General features: G+C 56.9%; 7 non-coding genes across 7 annotated transcripts; all 7 read left to right on the top strand.

Annotated features, from left to right (window-relative positions):
• Window positions 1–2371: 2371 nt before the first annotated feature.
• LOC148118148 (small nucleolar RNA SNORD116) lies at window positions 2372–2465 on the top strand. Its single transcript, XR_015736471.1, has one exon. It is a non-coding gene; the product is annotated as a small nucleolar RNA SNORD116 (small nucleolar RNA).
• Window positions 2466–4933: 2468 nt separating this feature from the next.
• On the top strand, window positions 4934–5027 carry LOC148118147 (small nucleolar RNA SNORD116). The gene has a single exon (XR_015736470.1). It is a non-coding gene; the product is annotated as a small nucleolar RNA SNORD116 (small nucleolar RNA).
• Window positions 5028–7507: 2480 nt separating this feature from the next.
• On the top strand, window positions 7508–7601 carry LOC148118146 (small nucleolar RNA SNORD116). Its single transcript, XR_015736469.1, has one exon. It is a non-coding gene; the product is annotated as a small nucleolar RNA SNORD116 (small nucleolar RNA).
• A 2480-nt stretch (window positions 7602–10081) lies between these two features.
• Window positions 10082–10175, top strand: LOC148118145 (small nucleolar RNA SNORD116). The gene has a single exon (XR_015736468.1). It is a non-coding gene; the product is annotated as a small nucleolar RNA SNORD116 (small nucleolar RNA).
• A 2480-nt stretch (window positions 10176–12655) lies between these two features.
• LOC148118144 (small nucleolar RNA SNORD116) lies at window positions 12656–12749 on the top strand. Its single transcript, XR_015736467.1, has one exon. It is a non-coding gene; the product is annotated as a small nucleolar RNA SNORD116 (small nucleolar RNA).
• Window positions 12750–15235: 2486 nt separating this feature from the next.
• LOC148118143 (small nucleolar RNA SNORD116) lies at window positions 15236–15329 on the top strand. The gene has a single exon (XR_015736466.1). It is a non-coding gene; the product is annotated as a small nucleolar RNA SNORD116 (small nucleolar RNA).
• Window positions 15330–17809: 2480 nt separating this feature from the next.
• Window positions 17810–17903, top strand: LOC148118142 (small nucleolar RNA SNORD116). Its single transcript, XR_015736465.1, has one exon. It is a non-coding gene; the product is annotated as a small nucleolar RNA SNORD116 (small nucleolar RNA).
• Window positions 17904–19757: the final 1854 nt, after the last annotated feature.

The following is a 19757-nucleotide window of genomic DNA, read 5'->3' as shown; positions in this document are numbered from 1 at the left end:
ATGGCCTGGGTCTTTCACGCTTCTGCTAGCACTCGTGGCCATGGTGAAGGCAGAATATTTGAGGCTAGCCGGGAATCTTGAACTGCTCTTGCCTCCTTGAGAACCTCAGAGGGAGAGGCTAGGTGCGGGGGCTCCTAGCAGAGCCCAACCAAACAATGGCAGTCTGTGCAGCTGAAGCAGGTGGAAGAGGGACCCCTCCACTTTTCCCAGCTCTCTGGGAAAGTTCAGGCCCTGGGGGGAGACCTCAGAAGGAGCTTGGACGTCAAGTCTGTGACAGGCCCGCAGAGAAGCAGCTCAGAGGGTCTCTGAGGTCCAGGGTGCTGCTGCAGTGGGAAAGTGACCTGGGCCATGTGGCTCCTTGAGCCCTGGCCGGCCAGGGCTCTCGTGGTGGTTGAAATCCCACGGGGAGCGTGATAGAAGGAGACACAGAGAGCTTCTGTGGCTGAGTAGCCGCAAGGTAGTCAGGGAGGGTCCCCAAGTCTACTAGGGCAAGACCCAAAACTTTTTGAGTGAGATGATTGTAGACTTAGCGACCGAACCCCACCGAAACCCGTCCCAGATTTCCACCTAGCTGTGTGTCTCCGGACCTGGGGCTCCGGCAAGAAGTCACTGGCAGAAATAGGAGACATTTCTCACACCTTCCTGAAGGAGGTGTGCATAGCTGTGCAGAAATTGGCCTTCGCGTGGCCTTTGGTGGGGTGGGATTTACCCCGACACTAAGGTCGCACATGCATGACTCCTGGTGGAGGGCCAATTTGTGAAGGTCCTTTGGTCCCATCCCTGGAACTAGGGGTCCTGTCTTGGCTCGAGGCAATCTCAACGCCAGGAAGGTCCAGATTTGTGTTTAGCATTCCTCAGCAGGGTGCTGTTCTTTTAGGAGGTGCTGTTTGGGGTTAGCTTTGACTCCCATAAAAAAAATTGCAATTGGGCTGCCAGCTTGTAGCTCGAGCAAGGCTGGCTGGAGACCCCTGCTCTTGAGCAGAGGCATCTGCCAATCAAAGCCACTTTATCTTGCAGAGTTGCATTCCAGGGAATCAGAAGGCTTGAGTCTTGCAAGTGTTCTTGGGAGATGTCAGGCTCCCCTGGTTACCCTTGCGGTCCCACCTGAGGTTGGATGTCTTGAGACAGTGCTGAGGCTTGCAGTCCTACTTTGTGGTTTCGTGAACAGGGCTTCTCTTGAGGAGAGACTGTCAGAGAGCGGCAACCAGTCAGAGCCCTCCTTATCCGGAGAAGGAGACAGAGACAGAGACAGAGACAGAGACGGTGATGGAGATGGAGATGGAGAAAGAGAGAGATGAAGAGACATGGCCAGCGTGCGAGGCAGAGAGTTCCAAAGAAGGTCTTGTCTTGTTGGTCTGCAAGGCATCTCTGGTCGTGGAGGCCTGTGGGGAAGGAAGGCTTAGTGCAGTTTGATCTCAGGCCGTGTGCATTAGCAAGACAGAGGTTTGCAGCTTCCAGTAGGTTGTCAGAGCTGGTCATGGACTAGGAGGCGTGGTTGGTTCAGTGAACGTGGCCAAAGAGATCTGAGTCCTAGGGCCTGAGCTGGAGACCCCTTGGTGTGAGAGCTCTTGGTAGTGACCCCAGGGAGGGCCGCGGTTTCCCGGCTGCCTTGATTCAGAGCTGCTTCTAGGATTTTGGGGAAGAGTGTGCTTGCTGGTGTTGTAGTAGCTGGATGTGCTGGGCGGGCAGAGATTTGTGGATTGGCTGCAGAGAGGGCCAAAGCTCCCCTTCAAGGCCACGGAGGGGGCCGGGGTCAGGTCAAGGCCTGAGACGTCAAGAGTTTGCTGTCACTCATCTGGCAAACCGTGCTGGAGGGTTTGGGCAGAGCAGGGGTGCTGGCAGAACACTGGTGGCCCGATCATCCCAGGGAGACCAAGGGGCCCAAGCCCCGCCAGAGCCAGTAGCATGACTCCCACTGTAACGGGGGCACGTGCTTTTATGTCTTCACAGTGTGGCATCTGTGGCACGCATGGCCGAAGGGCAGAGGGAATGGCCCAGCCTCCCATCCCGTGCCTACCGGTGAAGGCTGCAGTCCCAGCCGCCCGCAGTGACGTTGGTTGTCGTTGGTGACTTGCACGAGAAGGCCAGAGGACCAAGGTCAAGGTAAGGACCATGACCTGCACGCACCTGCACACGATTGTCGGGTCTTGGTGGTGCTGCGAGGGCTGCCCATTCGTGCATCCAGACCTGTCTGCACCCGAAGCAGACTTAGGTCCTCAAGGTGCTCCTGCCTTCCATACAGGGACCCACTGCAAGCTCCCTTTCCCAGATGGGGCACGTCTGGGCAGTTCTCGCACTCCCCAGTACCCACCCTGGCCGCAGAGGAGACCTATCTCAGAAAGTCTCTGTGCCAGGCCCCTCCAGCGTGCTTGGATCGATGATGATTCCCAGTCAATCATTCCTTGGAAAAGCTGAACAAAATGAGTGAAAACTCAGTACCGCCGCTCTCATCGAGACTGAGGTCCTGCACCTTGGGTCACCCAGGTCCTCTGGGAGTAGGATCTGGGCACGCACACCACTCCCCTGCTCCTGCCCTCCTCCAGCACTGGCCTGACTCCCTCTTGATGGCCTGGGTCTTTCACGCTTCTGCTAGCACTCGTGGCCATGGTGAAGGCAGAATATTTGAGGCTAGCCGGGAATCTTGAACTGCTCTTGCCTCCTTGAGAACCTCAGAGGGAGAGGCTAGGTGCGGGGGCTCCTAGCAGAGCCCAACCAAACAATGGCAGTCTGTGCAGCTGAAGCAGGTGGAAGAGGGACCCCTCCACTTTTCCCAGCTCTCTGGGAAAGTTCAGGCCCTGGGGGGAGACCTCAGAAGGAGCTTGGACGTCAAGTCTGTGACAGGCCCGCAGAGAAGCAGCTCAGAGGGTCTCTGAGGTCCAGGGTGCTGCTGCAGTGGGAAAGTGACCTGGGCCATGTGGCTCCTTGAGCCCTGGCCGGCCAGGGCTCTCGTGGTGGTTGAAATCCCACGGGGAGCGTGATAGAAGGAGACACAGAGAGCTTCTGTGGCTGAGTAGCCGCAAGGTAGTCAGGGAGGGTCCCCAAGTCTACTAGGGCAAGACCCAAAACTTTTTGAGTGAGATAATTGTAGACTTAGCTACCGAACCCCACCGAAACCCGTCCCAGATTTCCACCTAGCTGTGTGTCTCCGGACCTGGGGCTCCGGCAAGAAGTCACTGGCAGAAATAGGAGACATTTCTCACACCTTCCTGAAGGAGGTGTGCATAGCTGTGCAGAAATTGGCCTTCGCGTGGCCTTTGGTGGGGTGGGATTTACCCCGACACTAAGGTCGCACATGCATGACTCCTGGTGGAGGGCCAATTTGTGAAGGTCCTTTGGTCCCATCCCTGGAACTAGGGGTCCTGTCTTGGCTCGAGGCAATCTCAACTCCAGGAAGGTCCAGATTTGTGTTTAGCGTTCCTCAGCAGGGTGCTGTTCTTTTAGGAGGTGCTGTTTGGGGTTAGCTTTGACTCCCATAAAAAAAATTGCAATTGGGCTGCCAGCTTGTAGCTCGAGCAAGGCTGGCTGGAGACCCCTGCTCTTGAGCAGAGGCATCTGCCAATCAAAGCCACTTTATCTTGCAGAGTTGCATTCCAGGGAATCAGAAGGCTTGAGTCTTGCAAGTGGTCTTGGGAGATGTCAGGCTCCCCTGGTTACCCTTGCGGTCCCACCTGAGGTTGGATTTCTTGAGACAGTGCTGAGGCTTGCAGTCCTACTTTGTGGTTTCGTGAACAGGGCTTCTCTTGAGGAGAGACTGTCAGAGAGCGGCAACCAGTCAGAGCCCTCCTTATCCGGAGAAGGAGACAGAGACAGAGACAGAGACAGAGATGAAGATGGAGAAAGAGAGAGATGAAGAGACATGGCCAGCGTGCGAGGCAGAGAGTTCCAAAGAAGGTCTTGTCTTGTTGGTCTGCAAGGCATCTCTGGTCGTGGAGGCCTGTGGGGAAGGAAGGCTTAGTGCAGTTTGATCTCAGGCCGTGTGCATTAGCAAGACAGAGGTTTGCAGCTTCCAGTAGGTTGTCAGAGCTGGTCATGGACTAGGAGGCGTGGTTGGCTCAGTGAACGTGGCCAAAGAGATCTGAGTCCTAGGGCCTGAGCTGGAGACCGCTTGGTGTGAGAGCTCTTGGTAGTGACCCCAGGGAGGGCCGCGGTTTCCCGGCTGCCTTGATTCAGAGCTGCTTGTAGGATTTTGGGGAAGAGTGTGCTTACTGGTGTTGTAGTAGCTGGATGTGCTGGGCGGGCAGAGATTTGTGGATTGGCTGCAGAGAGGGCCAAAGCTCCCCTTCAAGGCCACGGAGGGGGCCGGGGTCAGGTCAAGGCCTGAGACGTCAAGAGTTTGCTGTCACTCATCTGGCAAACCGTGCTGGAGGGTTTGGGCAGAGCAGGGGTGCTGGCAGAACACTGGTGGCCCGATCATCCCAGGGAGACCAAGGGGCCCAAGCCCCGCCAGAGCCAGTAGCATGACTCCCACTGTAACGGGGTCACGTGCTTTTATGTCTTCACAGTGTGGCATCTGTGGCACGCATGGCCGAAGGGCAGAGGGAATGGCCCAGCCTCCCATCCCGTGCCTACCGGTGAAGGCTGCAGTCCTAGCCGCCCGCAGTGACGTTGGTTGTCGTTGGTGACTTGCACGAGAAGGCCAGAGGACCAAGGTCAAGGTAAGGACCATGACCTGCACGCACCTGCACACGATTGTCGGGTCTTGGTGGTGCTGCGAGGGCTGCCCATTCGTGCATCCAGACCTGTCTGCACCCGAAGCAGACTTAGGTCCTCAAGGTGCTCCTGCCTTCCATACAGGGACCCACTGCAAGCTCCCTTTCCCAGATGGGGCACGTCTGGGCAGTTCTCGCACTCCCCAGTACCCACCCTGGCCGCAGAGGAGACCTACCCCAGAAAGTCTCTGTGCCAGGCCCATCCAGACCCCTCCAGCGTGCTTGGATCGATGATGATTCCCAGTCAATCATTCCTTGGAAAAGCTGAACAAAATGAGTGAAAACTCAGTACCGCCGCTCTCATCGAGACTGAGGTCCTGCACCTTGGGTCACCCAGGTCCTCTGGGAGTAGGATCTGGGCAGGCACACCACTCCCCTGCTCCTGCCCTCCTCCAGCACTGGCCTGACTCCCTCTTGATGGCCTGGGTCTTTCACGCTTCTGCTAGCACTCGTGGCCATGGTGAAGGCAGAATATTTGAGGCTAGCCGGGAATCTTGAACTGCTCTTGCCTCCTTGAGAACCTCAGAGGGAGAGGCTAGGTGCGGGGGCTCCTAGCAGAGCCCAACCAAACAATGGCAGTCTGTGCAGCTGAAGCAGGTGGAAGAGGGACCCCTCCACTTTTCCCAGCTCTCTGGGAAAGTTCAGGCCCTGGGGGGAGACCTCAGAAGGAGCTTGGACGTCAAGTCTGTGACAGGCCCGCAGAGAAGCAGCTCAGAGGGTCTCTGAGGTCCAGGGTGCTGCTGCAGTGGGAAAGTGACCTGGGCCATGTGGCTCCTTGAGCCCTGGCCGGCCAGGGCTCTCGTGGTGGTTGAAATCCCACGGGGAGCGTGATAGAAGGAGACACAGAGAGCTTCTGTGGCTGAGTAGCCGCAAGGTAGTCAGGGAGGGTCCCCAAGTCTACTAGGGCAAGACCCAAAACTTTTTGAGTGAGATGATTGTAGACTTAGCGACCGAACCCCACCGAAACCCGTCCCAGATTTCCACCTAGCTGTGTGTCTCCGGACCTGGGGCTCCGGCAAGAAGTCACTGGCAGAAATAGGAGACATTTCTCACACCTTCCTGAAGGAGGTGTGCATAGCTGTGCAGAAATTGGCCTTCGCGTGGCCTTTGGTGGGGTGGGATTTACCCCGACACTAAGGTCGCACATGCATGACTCCTGGTGGAGGGCCAATTTGTGAAGGTCCTTTGGTCCCATCCCTGGAACTAGGGGTCCTGTCTTGGCTCGAGGCAATCTCAACGCCAGGAAGGTCCAGATTTGTGTTTAGCGTTCCTCAGCAGGGTGCTGTTGTTTTAGGAGGTGCTGTTTGGGGTTAGCTTTGACTCCCATAAAAAAAATTGCAATTGGGCTGCCAGCTTGTAGCTCGAGCAAGGCTGGCTGGAGACCCCTGCTCTTGAGCAGAGGCATCTGCCAATCAAAGCCACTTTATCTTGCAGAGTTGCATTCCAGGGAATCAGAAGGCTTGAGTCTTGCAAGTGGTCTTGGGAGATGTCAGGCTCCCCTGGTTACCCTTGCGGTCCCACCTGAGGTTGGATTTCTTGAGACAGTGCTGAGGCTTGCAGTCCTACTTTGTGGTTTCGTGAACAGGGCTTCTCTTGAGGAGAGACTGTCAGAGAGCGGCAACCAGTCAGAGCCCTCCTTATCCGGAGAAGGAGACAGAGACAGAGACAGAGACAGAGACGGTGATGGAGATGGAGATGGAGAAAGAGAGAGATGAAGAGACATGGCCAGCGTGCGAGGCAGAGAGTTCCAAAGAAGGTCTTGTCTTGTTGGTCTGCAAGGCATCTCTGGTCGTGGAGGCCTGTGGGGAAGGAAGGCTTAGTGCAGTTTGATCTCAGGCCGTGTGCATTAGCAAGACAGAGGTTTGCAGCTTCCAGTAGGTTGTCAGAGCTGGTCATGGACTAGGAGGCGTGGTTGGCTCAGTGAACGTGGCCAAAGAGATCTGAGTCCTAGGGCCTGAGCTGGAGACCGCTTGGTGTGAGAGCTCTTGGTAGTGACCCCAGGGAGGGCCGCGGTTTCCCGGCTGCCTTGATTCAGAGCTGCTTGTAGGATTTTGGGGAAGAGTGTGCTTGCTGGTGTTGTAGTAGCTGGATGTGCTGGGCGGGCAGAGATTTGTGGATTGGCTGCAGAGAGGGCCAAAGCTCCCCTTCAAGGCCACGGAGGGGGCCGGGGTCAGGTCAAGGCCTGAGACGTCAAGAGTTTGCTGTCACTCAACTGGCAAACCGTGCTGGAGGGTTTGGGCAGAGCAGGGGTGCTGGCAGAACACTGGTGGCCCGATCATCCCAGGGAGACCAAGGGGCCCAAGCCCCGCCAGAGCCAGTAGCATGACTCCCACTGTAACGGGGTCACGTGCTTTTATGTCTTCACAGTGTGGCATCTGTGGCACGCATGGCCAAAGGGCAGAGGGAATGGCCCAGCCTCCCATCCCGTGCCTACCGGTGAAGGCTGCAGTCCCAGCCGCCCGCAGTGACGTTGGTTGTCGTTGGTGCCTTGCACGAGAAGGCCAGAGGACCAAGGTCAAGGTAAGGACCATGACCTGCACGCACCTGCACACGATTGTCGGGTCTTGGTGGTGCTGCGAGGGCTGCCCATTCGTGCATCCAGACCTGTCTGCACCCGAAGCAGACTTAGGTCCTCAAGGTGCTCCTGCCTTCCATACAGGGACCCACTGCAAGCTCCCTTTCCCAGATGGGGCACGTCTGGGCAGTTCTCGCACTCCCCAGTACCCACCCTGGCCGCAGAGGAGACCTACCTCAGAAAGTCTCTGTGCCAGGCCCCTCCAGACCCCTCCAGCGTGCTTGGATCGATGATGATTCCCAGTCAATCATTCCTTGGAAAAGCTGAACAAAATGAGTGAAAACTCAGTACCGCCGCTCTCATCGAGACTGAGGTCCTGCACCTTGGGTCACCCAGGTCCTCTGGGAGTAGGATCTGGGCACGCACACCACTCCCCTGCTCCTGCCCTCCTCCAGCACTGGCCTGACTCCCTCTTGATGGCCTGGGTCTTTCACGCTTCTGCTAGCACTCGTGGCCATGGTGAAGGCAGAATATTTGAGGCTAGCCGGGAATCTTGAACTGCTCTTGCCTCCTTGAGAACCTCAGAGGGAGAGGCTAGGTGCAGGGGCTCCTAGCAGAGCCCAACCAAACAATGGCAGTCTGTGCAGCTGAAGCAGGTGGAAGAGGGACCCCTCCACTTTTCCCAGCTCTCTGGGAAAGTTCAGGCCCTGGGGGGAGACCTCAGAAGGAGCTTGGACGTCAAGTCTGTGACAGGCCCACAGAGAAGCAGCTCAGAGGGTCTCTGAGGTCCAGGGTGCTGCTGCAGTGGGAAAGTGACCTGGGCCATGTGGCTCCTTGAGCCCTGGCCGGCCAGGGCTCTCGTGGTGGTTGAAATCCCACGGGGAGCGTGATAGAAGGAGACACAGAGAGCTTCTGTGGCTGAGTAGCCGCAAGGTAGTCAGGGAGGGTCCCCAAGTCTACTAGGGCAAGACCCAAAACTTTTTGAGTGAGATGATTGTAGACTTAGCGACCGAACCCCACCGAAACCCGTCCCAGATTTCCACCTAGCTGTGTGTCTCCGGACCTGGGGCTCCGGCAAGAAGTCACTGGCAGAAATAGGAGACATTTCTCACACCTTCCTGAAGGAGGTGTGCATAGCTGTGCAGAAATTGGCCTTCGCGTGGCCTTTGGTGGGGTGGGATTTACCCCGACACTAAGGTCGCACATGCATGACTCCTGGTGGAGGGCCAATTTGTGAAGGTCCTTTGGTCCCATCCCTGGAACTAGGGGTCCTGTCTTGGCTCGAGGCAATCTCAACGCCAGGAAGGTCCAGATTTGTGTTTAGCGTTCCTCAGCAGGGTGCTGTTGTTTTAGGAGGTGCTGTTTGGGGTTAGCTTTGACTCCCATAAAAAAAATTGCAATTGGGCTGCCAGCTTGTAGCTCGAGCAAGGCTGGCTGGAGACCCCTGCTCTTGAGCAGAGGCATCTGCCAATCAAAGCCACTTTATCTTGCAGAGTTGCATTCCAGGGAATCAGAAGGCTTGAGTCTTGCAAGTGGTCTTGGGAGATGTCAGGCTCCCCTGGTTACCCTTGCGGTCCCACCTGAGGTTGGATTTCTTGAGACAGTGCTGAGGCTTGCAGTCCTACTTTGTGGTTTCGTGAACAGGGCTTCTCTTGAGGAGAGACGGTCAGAGAGCGGCAACCAGTCAGAGCCCTCCTTATCCGGAGAAGGAGACAGAGACAGAGACAGAGACAGAGACGGTGATGGAGATGGAGATGGAGAAAGAGAGAGATGAAGAGACATGGCCAGCGTGCGAGGCAGAGAGTTCCAAAGAAGGTCTTGTCTTGTTGGTCTGCAAGGCATCTCTGGTCGTGGAGGCCTGTGGGGAAGGAAGGCTTAGTGCAGTTTGATCTCAGGCCGTGTGCATTAGCAAGACAGAGGTTTGCAGCTTCCAGTAGGTTGTCAGAGCTGGTCATGGACTAGGAGGCGTGGTTGGCTCAGTGAACGTGGCCAAAGAGATCTGAGTCCTAGGGCCTGAGCTGGAGACCGCTTGGTGTGAGAGCTCTTGGTAGTGACCCCAGGGAGGGCCGCGGTTTCCCGGCTGCCTTGATTCAGAGCTGCTTCTAGGATTTTGGGGAAGAGTGTGCTTGCTGGTGTTGTAGTAGCTGGATGTGCTGGGCGGGCAGAGATTTGTGGATTGGCTGCAGAGAGGGCCAAAGCTCCCCTTCAAGGCCACGGAGGGGGCCGGGGTCAGGTCAAGGCCTGAGACGTCAAGAGTTTGCTGTCACTCATCTGGCAAACCGTGCTGGAGGGTTTGGGCAGAGCAGGGGTGCTGGCAGAACACTGGTGGCCCGATCATCCCAGGGAGACCAAGGGGCCCAAGCCCCGCCAGAGCCAGTAGCATGACTCCCACTGTAACGGGGTCACGTGCTTTTATGTCTTCACAGTGTGGCATCTGTGGCACGCATGGCCGAAGGGCAGAGGGAATGGCCCAGCCTCCCATCCCGTGCCTACCGGTGAAGGCTGCAGTCCCAGCCGCCCGCAGTGACGTTGGTTGTCGTTGGTGCCTTGCACGAGAAGGCCAGAGGACCAAGGTCAAGGTAAGGACCATGACCTGCACGCACCTGCACACGATTGTCGGGTCTTGGTGGTGCTGCGAGGGCTGCCCATTCGTGCATCCAGACCTGTCTGCACCCGAAGCAGACTTAGGTCCTCAAGGTGCTCCTGCCTTCCATACAGGGACCCACTGCAAGCTCCCTTTCCCAGATGGGGCACGTCTGGGCAGTTCTCGCACTCCCCAGTACCCACCCTGGCCGCAGAGGAGACCTACCTCAGAAAGTCTCTGTGCCAGGCCCCTCCAGACCCCTCCAGCGTGCTTGGATCGATGATGATTCCCAGTCAATCATTCCTTGGAAAAGCTGAACAAAATGAGTGAAAACTCAGTACCGCCGCTCTCATCGAGACTGAGGTCCTGCACCTTGGGTCACCCAGGTCCTCTGGGAGTAGGATCTGGGCACGCACACCACTCCCCTGCTCCTGCCCTCCTCCAGCACTGGCCTGACTCCCTCTTGATGGCCTGGGTCTTTCACGCTTCTGCTAGCACTCGTGGCCATGGTGAAGGCAGAATATTTGAGGCTAGCCGGGAATCTTGAACTGCTCTTGCCTCCTTGAGAACCTCAGAGGGAGAGGCTAGGTGCGGGGGCTCCTAGCAGAGCCCAACCAAACAATGGCAGTCTGTGCAGCTGAAGCAGGTGGAAGAGGGACCCCTCCACTTTTCCCAGCTCTCTGGGAAAGTTCAGGCCCTGGGGGGAGACCTCAGAAGGAGCTTGGACGTCAAGTCTGTGACAGGCCCGCAGAGAAGCAGCTCAGAGGGTCTCTGAGGTCCAGGGTGCTGCTGCAGTGGGAAAGTGACCTGGGCCATGTGGCTCCTTGAGCCCTGGCCGGCCAGGGCTCTCGTGGTGGTTGAAATCCCACGGGGAGCGTGATAGAAGGAGACACAGAGAGCTTCTGTGGCTGAGTAGCCGCAAGGTAGTCAGGGAGGGTCCCCAAGTCTACTAGGGCAAGACCCAAAACTTTTTGAGTGAGATGATTGTAGACTTAGCGACCGAACCCCACCGAAACCCGTCCCAGATTTCCACCTAGCTGTGTGTCTCTGGACCTGGGGCTCCGGCAAGAAGTCACTGGCAGAAATAGGAGACATTTCTCACACCTTCCTGAAGGAGGTGTGCATAGCTGTGCAGAAATTGGCCTTCGCGTGGCCTTTGGTGGGGTGGGATTTACCCCGACACTAAGGTCGCACATGCATGACTCCTGGTGGAGGGCCAATTTGTGAAGGTCCTTTGGTCCCATCCCTGGAACTAGGGGTCCTGTCTTGGCTCGAGGCAATCTCAACGCCAGGAAGGTCCAGATTTGTGTTTAGCGTTCCTCAGCAGGGTGCTGTTGTTTTAGGAGGTGCTGTTTGGGGTTAGCTTTGACTCCCATAAAAAAAATTGCAATTGGGCTGCCAGCTTGTAGCTCGAGCAAGGCTGGCTGGAGACCCCTGCTCTTGAGCAGAGGCATCTGCCAATCAAAGCCACTTTATCTTGCAGAGTTGCATTCCAGGGAATCAGAAGGCTTGAGTCTTGCAAGTGGTCTTGGGAGATGTCAGGCTCCCCTGGTTACCCTTGCGGTCCCACCTGAGGTTGGATTTCTTGAGACAGTGCTGAGGCTTGCAGTCCTACTTTGTGGTTTCGTGAACAGGGCTTCTCTTGAGGAGAGACTGTCAGAGAGCGGCAACCAGTCAGAGCCCTCCTTATCCGGAGAAGGAGACAGAGACAGAGACAGAGACAGAGACGGTGATGGAGATGGAGATGGAGAAAGAGAGAGATGAAGAGACATGGCCAGCGTGCGAGGCAGAGAGTTCCAAAGAAGGTCTTGTCTTGTTGGTCTGCAAGGCATCTCTGGTCGTGGAGGCCTGTGGGGAAGGAAGGCTTAGTGCAGTTTGATCTCAGGCCGTGTGCATTAGCAAGACAGAGGTTTGCAGCTTCCAGTAGGTTGTCAGAGCTGGTCATGGACTAGGAGGCGTGGTTGGCTCAGTGAACGTGGCCAAAGAGATCTGAGTCCTAGGGCCTGAGCTGGAGACCGCTTGGTGTGAGAGCTCTTGGTAGTGACCCCAGGGAGGGCCGCGGTTTCCCGGCTGCCTTGATTCAGAGCTGCTTGTAGGATTTTGGGGAAGAGTGTGCTTGCTGGTGTTGTAGTAGCTGGATGTGCTGGGCGGGCAGAGATTTGTGGATTGGCTGCAGAGAGGGCCAAAGCTCCCCTTCAAGGCCACGGAGGGGGCCGGGGTCAGGTCAAGGCCTGAGACGTCAAGAGTTTGCTGTCACTCAACTGGCAAACCGTGCTGGAGGGTTTGGGCAGAGCAGGGGTGCTGGCAGAACACTGGTGGCCCGATCATCCCAGGGAGACCAAGGGGCCCAAGCCCCGCCAGAGCCAGTAGCATGACTCCCACTGTAACGGGGTCACGTGCTTTTATGTCTTCACAGTGTGGCATCTGTGGCACGCATGGCCAAAGGGCAGAGGGAATGGCCCAGCCTCCCATCCCGTGCCTACCGGTGAAGGCTGCAGTCCCAGCCGCCCGCAGTGACGTTGGTTGTCGTTGGTGCCTTGCACGAGAAGGCCAGAGGACCAAGGTCAAGGTAAGGACCATGACCTGCACGCACCTGCACACGATTGTCGGGTCTTGGTGGTGCTGCGAGGGCTGCCCATTCGTGCATCCAGACCTGTCTGCACCCGAAGCAGACTTAGGTCCTCAAGGTGCTCCTGCCTTCCATACAGGGACCCACTGCAAGCTCCCTTTCCCAGATGGGGCACGTCTGGGCAGTTCTCGCACTCCCCAGTACCCACCCTGGCCGCAGAGGAGACCTACCTCAGAAAGTCTCTGTGCCAGGCCCCTCCAGACCCCTCCAGCGTGCTTGGATCGATGATGATTCCCAGTCAATCATTCCTTGGAAAAGCTGAACAAAATGAGTGAAAACTCAGTACCGCCGCTCTCATCGAGACTGAGGTCCTGCACCTTGGGTCACCCAGGTCCTCTGGGAGTAGGATCTGGGCACGCACACCACTCCCCTGCTCCTGCCCTCCTCCAGCACTGGCCTGACTCCCTCTTGATGGCCTGGGTCTTTCACGCTTCTGCTAGCACTCGTGGCCATGGTGAAGGCAGAATATTTGAGGCTAGCCGGGAATCTTGAACTGCTCTTGCCTCCTTGAGAACCTCAGAGGGAGAGGCTAGGTGCGGGGGCTCCTAGCAGAGCCCAACCAAACAATGGCAGTCTGTGCAGCTGAAGCAGGTGGAAGAGGGACCCCTCCACTTTTCCCAGCTCTCTGGGAAAGTTCAGGCCCTGGGGGGAGACCTCAGAAGGAGCTTGGACGTCAAGTCTGTGACAGGCCCGCAGAGAAGCAGCTCAGAGGGTCTCTGAGGTCCAGGGTGCTGCTGCAGTGGGAAAGTGACCTGGGCCATGTGGCTCCTTGAGCCCTGGCCGGCCAGGGCTCTCGTGGTGGTTGAAATCCCACGGGGAGCGTGATAGAAGGAGACACAGAGAGCTTCTGTGGCTGAGTAGCCGCAAGGTAGTCAGGGAGGGTCCCCAAGTCTACTAGGGCAAGACCCAAAACTTTTTGAGTGAGATGATTGTAGACTTAGCGACCGAACCCCACCGAAACCCGTCCCAGATTTCCACCTAGCTGTGTGTCTCCGGACCTGGGGCTCCGGCAAGAAGTCACTGGCAGAAATAGGAGACATTTCTCACACCTTCCTGAAGGAGGTGTGCATAGCTGTGCAGAAATTGGCCTTCGCGTGGCCTTTGGTGGGGTGGGATTTACCCCGACACTAAGGTCGCACATGCATGACTCCTGGTGGAGGGCCAATTTGTGAAGGTCCTTTGGTCCCATCCCTGGAACTAGGGGTCCTGTCTTGGCTCGAGGCAATCTCAACGCCAGGAAGGTCCAGATTTGTGTTTAGCGTTCCTCAGCAGGGTGCTGTTCTTTTAGGAGGTGCTGTTTGGGGTTAGCTTTGACTCCCATAAAAAAAATTGCAATTGGGCTGCCAGCTTGTAGCTCGAGCAAGGCTGGCTGGAGACCCCTGCTCTTGAGCAGAGGCATCTGCCAATCAAAGCCACTTTATCTTGCAGAGTTGCATTCCAGGGAATCAGAAGGCTTGAGTCTTGCAAGTGGTCTTGGGAGATGTCAGGCTCCCCTGGTTACCCTTGCGGTCCCACCTGAGGTTGGATTTCTTGAGACAGTGCTGAGGCTTGCAGTCCTACTTTGTGGTTTCGTGAACAGGGCTTCTCTTGAGGAGAGACTGTCAGAGAGCGGCAACCAGTCAGAGCCCTCCTTATCCGGAGAAGGAGACAGAGACAGAGACAGAGACAGAGACAGAGACGGTGATGGAGATGGAGATGGAGAAAGAGAGAGATGAAGAGACATGGCCAGCGTGCGAGGCAGAGAGTTCCAAAGAAGGTCTTGTCTTGTTGGTCTGCAAGGCATCTCTGGTCGTGGAGGCCTGTGGGGAAGGAAGGCTTAGTGCAGTTTGATCTCAGGCCGTGTGCATTAGCAAGACAGAGGTTTGCAGCTTCCAGTAGGTTGTCAGAGCTGGTCATGGACTAGGAGGCGTGGTTGGCTCAGTGAACGTGGCCAAAGAGATCTGAGTCCTAGGGCCTGAGCTGGAGACCGCTTGGTGTGAGAGCTCTTGGTAGTGACCCCAGGGAGGGCCGCGGTTTCCCGGCTGCCTTGATTCAGAGCTGCTTCTAGGATTTTGGGGAAGAGTGTGCTTGCTGGTGTTGTAGTAGCTGGATGTGCTGGGCGGGCAGAGATTTGTGGATTGGCTGCAGAGAGGGCCAAAGCTCCCCTTCAAGGCCACGGAGGGGGCCGGGGTCAGGTCAAGGCCTGAGACGTCAAGAGTTTGCTGTCACTCATCTGGCAAACCGTGCTGGAGGGTTTGGGCAGAGCAGGGGTGCTGGCAGAACACTGGTGGCCCGATCATCCCAGGGAGACCAAGGGGCCCAAGCCCCGCCAGAGCCAGTAGCATGACTCCCACTGTAACGGGGTCACGTGCTTTTATGTCTTCACAGTGTGGCATCTGTGGCACGCATGGCCGAAGGGCAGAGGGAATGGCCCAGCCTCCCATCCCGTGCCTACCGGTGAAGGCTGCAGTCCCAGCCGCCCGCAGTGACGTTGGTTGTCGTTGGTGACTTGCACGAGAAGGCCAGAGGACCAAGGTCAAGGTAAGGACCATGACCTGCACGCACCTGCACACGATTGTCGGGTCTTGGTGGTGCTGCGAGGGCTGCCCATTCGTGCATCCAGACCTGTCTGCACCCGAAGCAGACTTAGGTCCTCAAGGTGCTCCTGCCTTCCATACAGGGACCCACTGCAAGCTCCCTTTCCCAGATGGGGCACGTCTGGGCAGTTCTCGCACTCCCCAGTACCCACCCTGGCCGCAGAGGAGACCTACCTCAGAAAGTCTCTGTGCCAGGCCCCTCCAGACCCCTCCAGCGTGCTTGGATCGATGATGATTCCCAGTCAATCATTCCTTGGAAAAGCTGAACAAAATGAGTGAAAACTCAGTACCGCCGCTCTCATCGAGACTGAGGTCCTGCACCTTGGGTCACCCAGGTCCTCTGGGAGTAGGATCTGGGCACGCACACCACTCCCCTGCTCCTGCCCTCCTCCAGCACTGGCCTGACTCCCTCTTGATGGCCTGGGTCTTTCACGCTTCTGCTAGCACTCGTGGCCATGGTGAAGGCAGAATATTTGAGGCTAGCCGGGAATCTTGAACTGCTCTTGCCTCCTTGAGAACCTCAGAGGGAGAGGCTAGGTGCGGGGGCTCCTAGCAGAGCCCAACCAAACAATGGCAGTCTGTGCAGCTGAAGCAGGTGGAAGAGGGACCCCTCCACTTTTCCCAGCTCTCTGGGAAAGTTCAGGCCCTGGGGGGAGACCTCAGAAGGAGCTTGGACGTCAAGTCTGTGACAGGCCCACAGAGAAGCAGCTCAGAGGGTCTCTGAGGTCCAGGGTGCTGCTGCAGTGGGAAAGTGACCTGGGCCATGTGGCTCCTTGAGCCCTGGCCGGCCAGGGCTCTCGTGGTGGTTGAAATCCCACGGGGAGCGTGATAGAAGGAGACACAGAGAGCTTCTGTGGCTGAGTAGCCGCAAGGTAGTCAGGGAGGGTCCCCAAGTCTACTAGGGCAAGACCCAAAACTTTTTGAGTGAGATGATTGTAGACTTAGCGACCGAACCCCACCGAAACCCGTCCCAGATTTCCACCTAGCTGTGTGTCTCCGGACCTGGGGCTCCGGCAAGAAGTCACTGGCAGAAATAGGAGACATTTCTCACACCTTCCTGAAGGAGGTGTGCATAGCTGTGCAGAAATTGGCCTTCGCGTGGCCTTTGGTGGGGTGGGATTTACCCCGACACTAAGGTCGCACATGCATGACTCCTGGTGGAGGGCCAATTTGTGAAGGTCCTTTGGTCCCATCCCTGGAACTAGGGGTCCTGTCTTGGCTCGAGGCAATCTCAACTCCAGGAAGGTCCAGATTTGTGTTTAGCGTTCCTCAGCAGGGTGCTGTTGTTTTAGGAGGTGCTGTTTGGGGTTAGCTTTGACTCCCATAAAAAAAATTGCAATTGGGCTGCCAGCTTGTAGCTCGAGCAAGGCTGGCTGGAGACCCCTGCTCTTGAGCAAAGGCATCTGCCAATCAAAGCCACTTTATCTTGCAGAGTTGCATTCCAGGGAATCAGAAGGCTTGAGTCTTGCAAGTGGTCTTGGGAGATGTCAGGCTCCCCTGGTTACCCTGGCGGTCCCACCTGAGGTTGGATTTCTTGAGACAGTGCTGAGGCTTGCAGTCCTACTTTGTGGTTTCGTGAACAGGGCTTCTCTTGAGGAGAGACGGTCAGAGAGCGGCAACCAGTCAGAGCCCTCCTTATCCGGAGAAGGAGACAGAGACAGAGACAGAGACAGAGACGGTGATGGAGATGGAGATGGAGAAAGAGAGAGATGAAGAGACATGGCCAGCGTGCGAGGCAGAGAGTTCCAAAGAAGGTCTTGTCTTGTTGGTCTGCAAGGCATCTCTGGTCGTGGAGGCCTGTGGGGAAGGAAGGCTTAGTGCAGTTTGATCTCAGGCCGTGTGCATTAGCAAGACAGAGGTTTGCAGCTTCCAGTAGGTTGTCAGAGCTGGTCATGGACTAGGAGGCGTGGTTGGCTCAGTGAACGTGGCCAAAGAGATCTGAGTCCTAGGGCCTGAGCTGGAGACCGCTTGGTGTGAGAGCTCTTGGTAGTGACCCCAGGGAGGGCCGCGGTTTCCCGGCTGCCTTGATTCAGAGCTGCTTCTAGGATTTTGGGGAAGAGTGTGCTTGCTGGTGTTGTAGTAGCTGGATGTGCTGGGCGGGCAGAGATTTGTGGATTGGCTGCAGAGAGGGCCAAAGCTCCCCTTCAAGGCCACGGAGGGGGCCGGGGTCAGGTCAAGGCCTGAGACGTCAAGAGTTTGCTGTCACTCAACTGGCAAACCGTGCTGGAGGGTTTGGGCAGAGCAGGGGTGCTGGCAGAACACTGGTGGCCCGATCATCCCAGGGAGACCAAGGGGCCCAAGCCCCGCCAGAGCCAGTAGCATGACTCCCACTGTAACGGGGTCACGTGCTTTTATGTCTTCACAGTGTGGCATCTGTGGCACGCATGGCCGAAGGGCAGAGGGAATGGCCCAGCCTCCCATCCCGTGCCTACCGGTGAAGGCTGCAGTCCCAGCCGCCCGCAGTGACGTTGGTTGTCGTTGGTGACTTGCACGAGAAGGCCAGAGGACCAAGGTCAAGGTAAGGACCATGACCTGCACGCACCTGCACACGATTGTCGGGTCTTGGTGGTGCTGCGAGGGCTGCCCATTCGTGCATCCAGACCTGTCTGCACCCGAAGCAGACTTAGGTCCTCAAGGTGCTCCTGCCTTCCATACAGGGACCCACTGCAAGCTCCCTTTCCCAGATGGGGCACGTCTGGGCAGTTCTCGCACTCCCCAGTACCCACCCTGGCCGCAGAGGAGACCTACCTCAGAAAGTCTCTGTGCCAGGCCCCTCCAGACCCCTCCAGCGTGCTTGGATCGATGATGATTCCCAGTCAATCATTCCTTGGAAAAGCTGAACAAAATGAGTGAAAACTCAGTACCGCCGCTCTCATCGAGACTGAGGTCCTGCACCTTGGGTCACCCAGGTCCTCTGGGAGTAGGATCTGGGCACGCACACCACTCCCCTGCTCCTGCCCTCCTCCAGCACTGGCCTGACTCCCTCTTGATGGCCTGGGTCTTTCACGCTTCTGCTAGCACTCGTGGCCATGGTGAAGGCAGAATATTTGAGGCTAGCCGGGAATCTTGAACTGCTCTTGCCTCCTTGAGAACCTCAGAGGGAGAGGCTAGGTGCGGGGGCTCCTAGCAGAGCCCAACCAAACAATGGCAGTCTGTGCAGCTGAAGCAGGTGGAAGAGGGACCCCTCCACTTTTCCCAGCTCTCTGGGAAAGTTCAGGCCCTGGGGGGAGACCTCAGAAGGAGCTTGGACGTCAAGTCTTTGACAGGCCCGCAGAGAAGCAGCTCAGAGGGTCTCTGAGGTCCAGGGTGCAGCTGCAGTGGGAAAGTGACCTGGGCCATGTGGCTCCTTGAGCCCTGGCCGGCCAGGGCTCTCGTGGTGGTGGAAATCACACGGGGAGCGTGATAGAAGGAGACACAGAGAGCTTCTGTGGCTGAGTAGCCGCAAGGTAGTCAGGAAGGGTCCCCAAGTCTACTAGGGCAAGACCCAAAACTTTTTGAGTGAGATGATTGTAGACTTAGCGACCGAACCCCACCGAAACCCGTCCCAGATTTCCACCTAGCTGTGTGTCTCCGGACCTGGGGCTCCGGCAAGAAGTCACTGGCAGAAATAGGAGACATTTCTCACACCTTCCTGAAGGAGGTGTGCATAGCTGTGCAGAAATTGGCCTTCGCGTGGCCTTTGGTGGGGTGGGATTTTCCCCGACACTAAGGTCGCACATGCATGACTCCTGGTGGAGGGCCAATTTGTGAAGGTCCTTTGGTCCCATCCCTGGAACTAGGGGTCCTGTCTTGGCTCGAGGCATTCTCAACGCCAGGAAGGTCCAGATTTGTGTTTAGCGTTCCTCAGCAGGGTCCTGTTCTTTTAGGAGGTGTTGTTTGGGGTTAGCTTTGACTCCCATAAAAAAAATTGCAATTGGGCTGCCAGCTTGTAGCTCGAGCAAGGCTGGCTGGAGACCCCTGCTCTTGAGCAGAGGCATCTGCCAATCAAAGCCACTTTATCTTGCAGAGTTGCATTCCAGGGAATCAGAAGGCTTGAGTCTTGCAAGTGGTCTTGGGAGATGTCAGGCTCCCCTGGTTACCCTTGCGGTCCCACCTGAGGTTGGATTTCTTGAGACAGTGCTGAGGCTTGCAGTCCTACTTTGTGGTTTCGTGAACAGGGCTTCTCTTGAGGAGAGACTGTCAGAGAGCGGCAACCAGTCAGAGCCCTCCTTATCCGGAGAAGGAGACAGAGACAGAGACAGAGACAGAGACGGTGATGGAGATGGAGATGGAGAAAGAGAGAGATGAAGAGACATGGCCAGCGTGCGAGGCAGAGAGTTCCAAAGAAGGTCTTGTCTTGTTGGTCTGCAAGGCATCTCTGGTCGTGGGGGCCTGTGGGGAAGGAAGGCTTAGTGCAGTTTGATCTCAGGCCGTGTGCATTAGCAAGACAGAGGTTTGCAGCTTCCAGTAGGTTGTCAGAGCTGGTCATGGACTAGGAGGCGTGGTTGGCTCAGTGAACGTGGCCAAAGAGATCTGAGTCCTAGGGCCTGAGCTGGAGACCGCTTGGTGTGAGAGCTCTTGGTAGTGACCCCAGGGAGGGCCGCGGTTTCCCGGCTGCCTTGATTCAGAGCTGCTTCTAGGATTTTGGGGAAGAGTGTGCTTGCTGGTGTTGTAGTAGCTGGATGTGCTGGGCGGGCAGAGATTTGTGGATTGGCTGCAGAGAGGGCCAAAGCTCCCCTTCAAGGCCACGGAGGGGGCCGGGGTC

The sequence above is a fragment of the Myodes glareolus genome, chromosome 24 (assembly GCF_982192425.1).
Source record: "Myodes glareolus chromosome 24, mMyoGla1.1, whole genome shotgun sequence".
Classification (NCBI taxonomy): Eukaryota; Metazoa; Chordata; class Mammalia; order Rodentia; family Cricetidae; genus Myodes; species Myodes glareolus.
Note: the sequence above shows the minus strand (reverse complement) of the source record. Positions and strands in the feature narration are given on the sequence as shown.